Source organism: Nyctibius grandis, chromosome 18 (assembly GCF_013368605.1).
Source record: "Nyctibius grandis isolate bNycGra1 chromosome 18, bNycGra1.pri, whole genome shotgun sequence".
Taxonomy (NCBI): domain Eukaryota; kingdom Metazoa; phylum Chordata; class Aves; order Nyctibiiformes; family Nyctibiidae; genus Nyctibius; species Nyctibius grandis.
Window position 1 is genome coordinate 745,259 of NC_090675.1, and position 10,426 is coordinate 755,684.

Genomic DNA, 10,426 nt, shown 5'->3' on the forward strand with positions numbered 1-10,426 from the left:
GATTTCTGTGAAGCAGCTGAAGTTTTCCAGAGAGTTTGACTTCAAGATTTTAAACAGTAAAATGGTAAGACACTGGAATATGCTATCTCAATATCTCAATCTCCTGCCCCAGTGATTAAAAAGAAAGAAAATGAGACAAGCAACTGCCATTAAGTAAGCATCAAAAGGAGGTGGTAACTCCACTCAGAGAAGGAATTATGCTCCTAAGTTTGAAGTTTGAGATCTGTTGTATCGGATGGGCCCAACGAAGCGTGCCGAGTCCTGCTGGGTTAACTCTGGAGACTAGTCAGGACAGACCGACAATGACCATCTCTGTAATTTTCTGTTTACATATTTACAGAATGTATTTTAGTGGTGAGACTGTATGTGTCATGTCCTTAGAAATGCTAATCACAGGCACGAAATCACATATAGAAAACCCCTAAATCAGCAGGTGCTCGATGCCTCCAAACCAGAAAATAAGCAGACAAGTAGAATCACAACTCACACCATACTCTCCTTCCACTCATGCTGCTCCGTACCATTCATGCTAGTCCGTATCACCCTTGTTTCCCCAACACCTATGTAAATAGGTAGGTAGATTTTGCAACGCGCACGATGAACAGGTACGAACTACTTCAAACCAGCACAGGCAGCATTAGTTCCAAAGCTGAAAGCAGATCTTGGAGAAAACTTGCTAAATTTCATACTCCGTGGCTGTGGCAACGTTAAACAAAAATCCTTCAGAAAACCAAGGGCCCAAAATATTGAGCACTTCCACACAGGGACTCAAATTGCAAGGTTTTTATGCTTTTGGGGTTATTCTAGTTTAAAAATAACATGACATAAGCAACAAAATCCTTAGTTTTATTATTTCCAAATAAGCACCAGCAATATTACTGCATAGATACGCTTTATATAAATACCAACACTGCAAACCTCTCTGCAGAGACAGTTAAAGTAGAATCTAGAACATACGAAAGTTACTTGTGATGAGCTGAGCAATGGTTCGCTCAGCGATGCTTAATGACTCCTGGTAGGTACAGGGGCTCGAAGCTCTTCCTTCCTGGTGCATCAGGTGAGAACGCTTTTACAGCTTTTTACAGAAAACAGCATGTGCATTTGCATTACACAGTAACTAGACCCTTAAGAAGATGTGAGATTCAGCTGTAGTAGGGACTGCACAAACAGGACAAAAGGATACACTCTGCCTCCACGGAGCCCCATAAAGATGTCCAGACAACCCCCAAGTCTTGCAATTATACACAAACAAGAATATTTTTCACTTAGGTGAGCAGTGCCCAGTTATCCCTGTGTGTTGACTGACTCCCAGAATGAAAAGACTTAGTTTGTTGCTCATCAAGTTCAGGGACTGATCTACAATGCTTTAAAGGCCTCCTTCAGATTTATTTAAAAATAAAAATCAGCAACAAGTCACATCGTAGTAACATATCCCATCACAAATTTCAAGATTTAGACAGCTCATTCATGAAAAGCATTAAATTGCCATTATGAGAAGAAAAACTGATATAGTGTTCATAGGATGAAACAAGAAAACGAATCCCTTGCATCATTAGTAGGTCAGCCAGACTTTCAGGAAGAGATCTGGGCTGGTGGTGCTGCTGACCTGTGAGGCCTGTGTTGTTCCATCGCACCCCACGGGCAACGCAGCATCTCGTATCCTGCTCCTATTTCACAATCTAGGAGGTGCTGGAGTCCCGCTGGCCACATGTTAATCAGGGACCAAGGAGACAAATCCTTCTACCTCCATCACCAGCTACACTGAGAAAACCACTCACTCCTCCACCTGTACTTCAGTATCCCCACCTTGCAAACGTGAAAAATAAATATGCCTGCATCACTCCTTTAAAATACCTTGAGATTTACAGATGAAGTTAAGAGCTGGGAATTACTATTACTAACCTGCCAACTCAGAGAAAAGTATAAAAGCATCACACATGTAAGAGAATCTTTCTGTATTGTAGCTCACTTAAATTTCTATTTGGGTATTAATATTTCATGTCTCATCATATTAATATTAATGACAGCTATTTCTATTTAAACATAAAAATATGTGTAATACCTACAAAAAGCATAGTGATTATACCAATTTATAGTCACTACAGTAATTAATTTTCAATACCAGACAGTGCAACGAGAAGACTAGTCAAACGTGGATCACACGCCCTGGTGCTGGACCAGCCACTGTGGAAAGGCTCCAGAGCCCCATGTGATGGCCCGCCTGCACAGTCACCCACAATTACCAATTCCTGCAGCAGGGGAAAATACAAGGTACTTAAAATAATGTGTGAATTAATATTTTCGAGAGATAGGGGCAATTTAAGAAAAAGCACCTACCATTAAAGTATTTTGGAAAATGTAAGGACTTCTCAAAAATATTATAAACAACAGTGTGCATCAAAAACTGCATGTCAAATCTTTTTCAATAAACTAGCAAACAAAGTCTTTAAATATTTATGGTTTTGTGACTAATTATGAGCTAGTGAAGGTAAATCACATTCTTCATAAGTAAACTATTTTCATGTCAGTCTAGTATCCAAAGGGCTCTGCTTGCTATTGTCAAATCAGGAACAAATCTTTTCCCAGTCTTGCTTTTGTAAACACATTTAAAACATCAGCATTGCCATGAAATCAAAAGTAATGGTGAGGATGAGAACTTGCTTCTTCCATAACATTTTACCTTGAATAAAAAGCGTGCATATTGATGTCTTCCTAAGCACAGGTTATTTTAGTGTTTGGGACCCTGTGCTCCCTCTTCCCAGTCAGCAAGAACGAAATGTTGAAGACTCTGGTCAGTTCAGGACTGCTGTGTAGGTAACTGATCTGGTGAGAATGTGGTCAGCTTGTGAGCTAGCAGCTCACAGCAACATCTTCTGAGAGGGGGAGAAGGAAACATCTCCAGTGATTGTCACGCAATCAGCTCAACTCAGACCAAGCATCCTCCCCAAGCCCTCCTCCCCACCTCCGTGGGCACGCACTCCTGCTTGTACGGCTCTGGGCACTTGACGTGGCTTTTGGAACGGAGATGCTCTAGGATTCCTTTGCCCAGGTATTGTGTCAAATGAAGGAAAAGTAATCTTCCATCCTCCACAAAGGGCAGATGATCAGCATTCAGATGGGTCCGCCTGCATTCTTGCTGCTAAACGGGCAGGTCCCAGCAAGAATTAACAGGAGGTTCTACCACACACCTCCAGCCAGAGACTAACCTAGTTTTAAATACTTCAAAGCATGGGTTAGAGGGGGTTTTGTGTGGAAAGGGAAGAAGGAAAATTAAGCCAAAAACCCAGGTAAGAGTTCAGGGTTTGCCTATATGGCAATTAACCTACAATAAAAACGGAGCTTGGCATTCTTAGCAAGGCACTGCCTCTGAAACATATCATTATTTCCTTCCCAACTTTGATACGCACTTCTAGAAGTCAACATGAAATCTTGTCAAGGCCTAGGTTACCCTCTTTTTTAATTCAAGCTGCAAACCTTCATAAAAACCTCAATCTAGGAGCCTGCCTGCATACTAGGAGATACTGAGCAAGTACAAAGTGGGGTTCGTACCAGTTCAGCTGATGTCAGAGCAAATCATATCACTGCAACACAGTTAATCTTTATGGGTGGTGAAACCACATTACTACAGTTAGTCTGGTACATAATTCTCAAGACAAGACTTTGAGATGCAAAGAGTAATAAAAAAGCCCAAGGAGATGTGGTAGGGTGGTGGATTTGAAGGCAGCAGATCACGTGCCGTGCATAGATCCTGCGCCCTGTTTGACCCCTGAGGAGGCAGACAGCTTACCCGGGGGTCCAGGGCCAAATCACACAAATAGCTTTTAAAACCAGGGTTTCACTAGTTTGCTATCTAGGCCAAGAAACAGTTCTGGAACATATTTAACACAGTTTAAGCGCATCAAATCATGGCTGGCCCAGAAATGATTTTAGCAACTGTCAACTGCTCTTTGGAAGAGGCAAAGCCAAAAAGCAAAGATCGCAGCGTACAGTTTACGGAGAATACAGAGACAAGAGCAGCAGCAGAGCAAGGCACATTCAAATCCCATGATCTTTATTCAGATTGGGTTACAAGGAAGTGGCAACTGGGAGGAGCTAGTGCTGGTGACAACTGCAAGCCAGAACTGAGGAAGAAACATGTTGCACTGCCACCGGGACCCAGCTTGAGAAATCCTAGTAACTGATGGTTTCCCACGGAGAAAGTTACTGCACTACTTACCGTCTGCCCGTGGCCTATTTGAGACACAGCGTTAGCAAAAATAACCTCTCTCCTCATCTCCTCGGCTGGGGCAGGGAGTGACAGTCACCAATTAAAAGGGGACTGAAGCAGGAAATAAGAATTGCACATTAAGAAGGGGGAGGAAGGCAAAAATAACAAACATGTGCAATACCACATGCGATTCTTTCCAAGAAATCCCAACACACCAGTTCTCTGGGAACAGGCTCATGGGTCTGTTATTGCCTTTGAGTAGGGGTATGTCAGGGAAGAGGAAGGATTGCTGGATGCTTGGAAAACAGACCGAACACATGGACGGGGAACAAGCCAAAAACTGTTACAAGAAATGTTCCCTCCCCTTTCAACATAGTTGCATTCGCATGTTCCACTTTCCCATGCTCCTGGATCCCAAAGCTTTCCTCAGGTTAGAAATCAGCCAGACCAGAACGGAGTGAAGCTGAACCAGCAACGCGAAGAGCGCGACTGATCCTAAAGGATCTAACCCCTCAAAAACTGTGCCTACTGATGCTCAGTGAATGGTAGCAGACTAAAGGGAAGAAAAAGGGGTTTTGGAGGTCAGCTGAACTAAGTAAAAGACTGTAAACAACTTTATTTGCATTTTAAGAATTCAGGTATAATACACATCGGCTTTCAGTCCGAAAGCTACAAGCAAGAATCTCTGAGATTAATATTAAATATCAAAATTCACTTTTCAGATACAGCTTGACATCGCTGACATGCAGCTAAAGCTTCCAACTACATCCACAGGCACCACTCACCCACATTCTGACAGAAGGCTGCCCTGTAAACACGCTACACTTGATGAGCGTAGGAGAAAACTGTTTTTATAAAATTACATCTCACTCTAAAGAAAATATTTGCATGGCTGTAGCCAGGACTGTAATAAGGGTCAGTGGAAGATCACAGGCACAGAAAACTGCAGAGCCTGCCAGCTTCAGAGATCTGTGATTTTTCCTTCTTTGCTCAAGATCTAAGTTTTCCCCAAAACAAAACATTTCTAAGCCTTTTCCATTCTAAGGACAATTTTCAATATGTAAATCTCGTGCTGTCACCCCATCCTGACCCCTAGAGAAAAATCAAAACTCTTTCTAGCCAAGCAATACAACAGGCAAAACTATTAGCTACTGTCCACTCGTATTAAGAAGCCATCGTCATCGTAACTCATGTCGGGCTGTCCTCACCATACCCCTCACAGAAGGAAAACCTCATCTCTAAGCTACAGTGTAGGTACGTAACTAACTCTGCACAGCTGGGCTCAGCAAGCTCCGATTCAACTGGAGAAACTTCTGTTTAGACAAAACTCATTGCTGCTTTGGCAATTTCATGCTATGTTTACAGCGGTTACCTTGCCTTTTCTTCTGGCAAAGAAACCAAGATTTAGCAGGATGTAAAAAAAAAAAATAATTGTCAAGAGTAACAATGCACTAATTTGAGACAAAGTATTAAAAGTTCTAAATGGCTTCCCTTTGGTAATTAAAAAAAATACTGTCACTCCAATGATCACCAAATACCTGTTTAAGAACTGCTTTAAGAAACCATGTTTGGAGCACCCGTTGTGCTACAACCCATTGTGTTTCTAAGGACCTTCAGAAAGTATTTCTTCCTCCATGTTTTGTACTGCAAATGTGCACTTAGACAAGAAGGAGGGAATATAGTGTCTAAAAGCCAACGGCTTTTAAACAGTTCTCCATCCTTTCCTCTTGTTCTGTGCACACTTTTTCCCCTCAGACATGTTGCACTTCACCTCTGATTTCATGGGTTTATATTTTAAGTTCTGCTTTCACAGGAAGGACTCTGCTTCACAGCTCTGCACAGCTGAGCTCCCTCTGGAACTCCACATGAGGGGATTAGTGGTTTTCTGACCCTTTATCCATTAGATTTTTTCCAGTCTCTTCTCCACACAGAAATCAATGTATGATGAGCAACTCCTCAGCATGTTAAAGAACAATGAAAACAAAGAATCCTGAAACCTAGCTACTATATGTTTAGGAAGAGGTGCCACCAACCACCTCTGTCTCCATTACTCTTTGAACGAGCTGTGGTTCCATGGCAGCACAAACTAATACAATTGCTGGCTGTCATGGTGCAGCCCAGTCCCTTGGGTTGTCTCCAGCACCACCTAACTCTGCACTGAGACATTCCAGATTACCAAGCTGGCACAAAACTCTCTGCATTTTTCCTTAGGTCAGCTTTCTGCTGGTGTGGCTCACTGCAGGATCACAGACCAGCGCCAATGGAATGACACACATGGAAAAGCAGGTGGAGGACGGGACCACGCACCTAAATCAACTTCTAGTGTAACAGGAACTCACCAGCGAGCACAAGACCACACCAGGGTTTCATCCTGCGTCACAGCAGTCAAGAATGAGCAGTTTGTGGAGAAGAGTAAGACACATTCAAGAGTTATAAAAGAAAGGACAGCCATCAGTCTCAGAAGGTATTAAATCATCCTTCTCTGTACTGCTATAGGCAAGCTTGTCTCAAACATGGTTGACTGAGAGAGGATATCTGCGTTACCCATATCTGAAACCCTGCTGTCAGACCCAGGATAACCTTCCAACGCAGACATGATTCTAGTCCAGAGCTGAAGTTCACCTCTTCCCTTTGTCCAGGTTCACGTAAGGAAGTAAGATGAAAAACCTTCACACTACATAGCATACTTGAACAGGAAGAATGTAATGGCCACCCATAACCACCGTCATTCAGAAGACAAGAGCCTGGGTCACCACTGGTAATACCAAAGCTTTTTACAGTTTCTAGTGTGCACTTCAACATAACAATATGTTGTTTACATGATTTTAATATGCACAGAAACACAACAGAAAATGCTTCTAAGACAGGATCTTATTGATTATGCAAATGTTCCCCAAAACACATTGAGAATGGAATAAGACAAGTGATATTTATCATAGCTCCCTTACCACTTCTGGATTACAAAGAGAGCCAGATCAACCCTAAACATTTTTTTATTTATACCATCAAATAAACTTATACGAGGCATATTTTGCAAATGACTGCAGTCTCTATTCCGTTAGATCAGAAGCACATCCTTGCAGGAGAGATAGACGAGGGAGACAACAGCAGCAGTCCACCCAGTCTGCCTCTGCTAGAAAGAGAATCAGCGCCTGAAAATGAAGTACCTGGAAACCACCTAATGCTCCTGTTGAGCACGCACCGCTTGTGTCAAAGTGGGACTCACTCCTGCAGAGTCAGCTACCTACAACAGCTTTAAAACAAATCTCTGAATTCGTTGCCGTATCTATTGTTCTCTACAAAACATCCTCATTACAGGAAATCCACTACTAGGATACATCTGAAGATGTAATTATTAGTGTGATATTTTCTTCTCTTCTAATGTATCTCACCAAGCATAAAAACTGAGGCCGTCTTACAACTCATAAAATGTGTTATTTCAGTGACAAAAACTGATGAATTATAATGGATAGGCAAAGATGAAAGCTGCACAAATGGAAATGTTATTTAGATGGAAGTAAACATTTAAAATTCTCCAGCTTAGCTTACACTAGAATTTAACAGAAGGACATATGACAGATAACTTTTTCCAATAGGCTAACTTGAGGCCTAAGTCACCTTATCTGTACACAATTTTAACGCCAACATCTGGTCTTCTACATGCAGCACTTAATTTTTTCAGCCTAGTTAAAAAGAAAAAAATATCAAACTATCCAAGGAGTTTTTACTTCAGGCAGTTGTGTTTCAACAGGATTAAATTCAATTTAAGCTCTTCTACCAGAATCACTTTCTCTTCAGTAAGACATTCTTAACAGAGGAGAAAAACATTCTCTCAAGTTCAAAGGACAAATTAAGGTTCAAGTTTATCAATGCATTTGAGTCCACAGATAAAAGGAAGAGGAGTCCTAAAAATGGCAAACATACCAGTCAGAACTAGGCCAATGCTGTGGAGAATCTAATACGAGGGCTCAAACCAGTCGTTGATTAGGTTTGCCCTTGGACATAAGTAGCAAAAACTATGACACGCTCGCTGTGAACAGCAAGGAAAATGTAGGCTCAAAGTAGTTTTAAGACAAATGTATCTAAAATAATATTTATTGCAACAGAAGTGGTTATTCTGTTATCCTGAAATATGAAAACAAACCTCTACTAGTGTCAAAATACATCACAGTTTTCCACCATGTTTTCACTATTATGATGTGCTATCTACTAAAGCTGTTTTTCAGACACCGAAGATGTGAACTATACTGTTCAACAACATATATGTGCGCATATATATAGCGTTAGGGGTGGTATTTTGGGAACATTTCAGTTGAAACATTCCAAGCTCATAACCTTTATCCAAATACATAAAACAAGAGCCATGTCAAATGCACTATAAATAGCATTAATAGTAAGGAATCAATAACATCCAAACCTTTAGGTAACATCTTATTAATCCGCCCTTGGCATGCATGGACACACTGCTGTAAGGGCTCTCAAAACGCCATAGTCAAAGGTGAAGGACACCATTTGTTCAACTAGTTAATGCAACTGCTATTTAACCAACTCAGCCACTAAAATGCCACCTAATGAAATACTCCATACCGTGATAAGCAGCAGAGACAAGCACGACAAACACGAAGCGTTTTTCTCAGAAAATAAATTAAAGTCCTCAAGGCTAAAACCATTCTGTCATTTTTCCTAAGACACGTAAAGATCTACATTTGACAACAACCATTTTCATCCCCGGTTCTTCCCCCCCCCCCCCCCCCCCCCATTTCTCATACCGCGCCCAACACAATGGTACAACCGCATCCTACAGGCGCCCAGGTATCGCCTTTATATTTATTTCTGCCTTCCCAGTGACAAAAGGTGAGCTCTAATGCTCCAAAGGTGCTTGCAGCAGAGCAGGCTGAACGATATTTCTAAAGGCATACCCGCACGCAGGTTACAGAAATCTAGCCTCCATGAGGATGTTTTAATCTGACAAATTAAAATGGTTGGGAAACGCTATTTGGCTAACGGAATCGGCCGCCACATGCATTGCTGAGGGGAAGCAATAAAAGGTCTTTAAAATAGGTCACTTTCATCCAAATCCCACACCAGCACCGAAGAAAATGGTATTTACAGTGAGAACTCACCACTTGGGGAGGAGCGAGGGGTAGGGAAGGGGAAAAAAAAGGAGGGGGGGGGGGAATAATTATTAAAAAAAAAAAGGCAGGAATCCGCGCCGGTCTCTGCGGGACCCCCAGCCCCTCGGGGGCTCCGGGCTCGGCCGCCGAAGCCCACCGGAGCCGCACAGACAAAAAGGAGCGAGGCGCAGGGCCCGCCCGACCGGTGGGAGCCGGCAGCCCGGCCCCAGCCCTAGGCCGCTGGCGGCCCCTGACAGCGGCGGCCGCGGGGAACACCCCGCCGGCGGCGGCCGCCCCTCCGAGGGAAGCGCCATTTCGCCTCCCCGCTCCCCCGCCGGTGCTCGGCGCCCGCCGCCGGGGCCGAGGCGGCAGCCCCGAGTCCTGCGGCACTGCCGCAGAGCGCGGCGGGGGAGGCGCCGGCCCCACCGGGCCGCCCCCCCACACCCCTCCTCCTCCTCCCTCGCCCCTCCCGGGGGCACCCCCGCCGCCGACCCGCCCCGGCCGAGCCCCCCGCCGCGATGCCCGCCTTACCCTCCGCCGCAGCCGGGCTGGGAGCGCCGGTCGGCCCCCCGCGGAGGAGGAGGAGGAGCGGGGCAAGGGGCGGCGGCCCCGCGGGGGGAGGCGCCCCCGGAGGGGCGTCGGGCCCGGCCCCCGCGGGTGCCCGGGCGCGGCGGGCACAAAGGCGGCGGGGCACGGCACCTAAGATGGCAGGGCAGGCGCGGCGGAGCGCCCAGCCGCCGCCGCCAGCACCACCACCACGGCCGCCACCGCCTGGGCCCCGCTCGCCGAGCCGCGGCCAGGCCGCACCGCGCCGCGGGGGCACGGCGTACGGGAGGGCGGGCGGCGCCGGCCGTGCCTGCCGCGGCGGAGCGGGTCCCTCGGCCGGGCCGCGCCGCACCGGGATGGCTGCCTGCCTGCCTGCCCGCCGCCTCCCCTCAGCGCCGCCCGGGCTCCGGCTGCTCCGTCGCCGCCGCTCCGCGCTGCCCGCAGCCAGCGGCCCCCGCCCGCCCCTCTCGCGAGACTTCGCCGCCCTCTCCCCCCCCCCGCCTCAGCCGCGGCCGGCGGGAGGGGCGGGGGGCGGCGGTGGAGGGGCGGGGCCGGGGGC

At 45.8% G+C, this 10,426-nt stretch overlaps 1 protein-coding gene across 1 annotated transcript in view; it reads right to left on the reverse strand.

The window, feature by feature from the left end:
* TAOK1 (TAO kinase 1) overlaps window positions 1-9,961 on the reverse strand; it is a 72,488-nt gene extending 62,527 nt beyond the window's left edge. The window contains exon 1 of the mRNA XM_068416011.1: window positions 9,853-9,961. The gene's annotated coding sequence lies outside the window, so the exon portion shown is untranslated. The remainder of the gene's footprint in view (window positions 1-9,852) is intronic.
* Window positions 9,962-10,426: the final 465 nt, after the last annotated feature.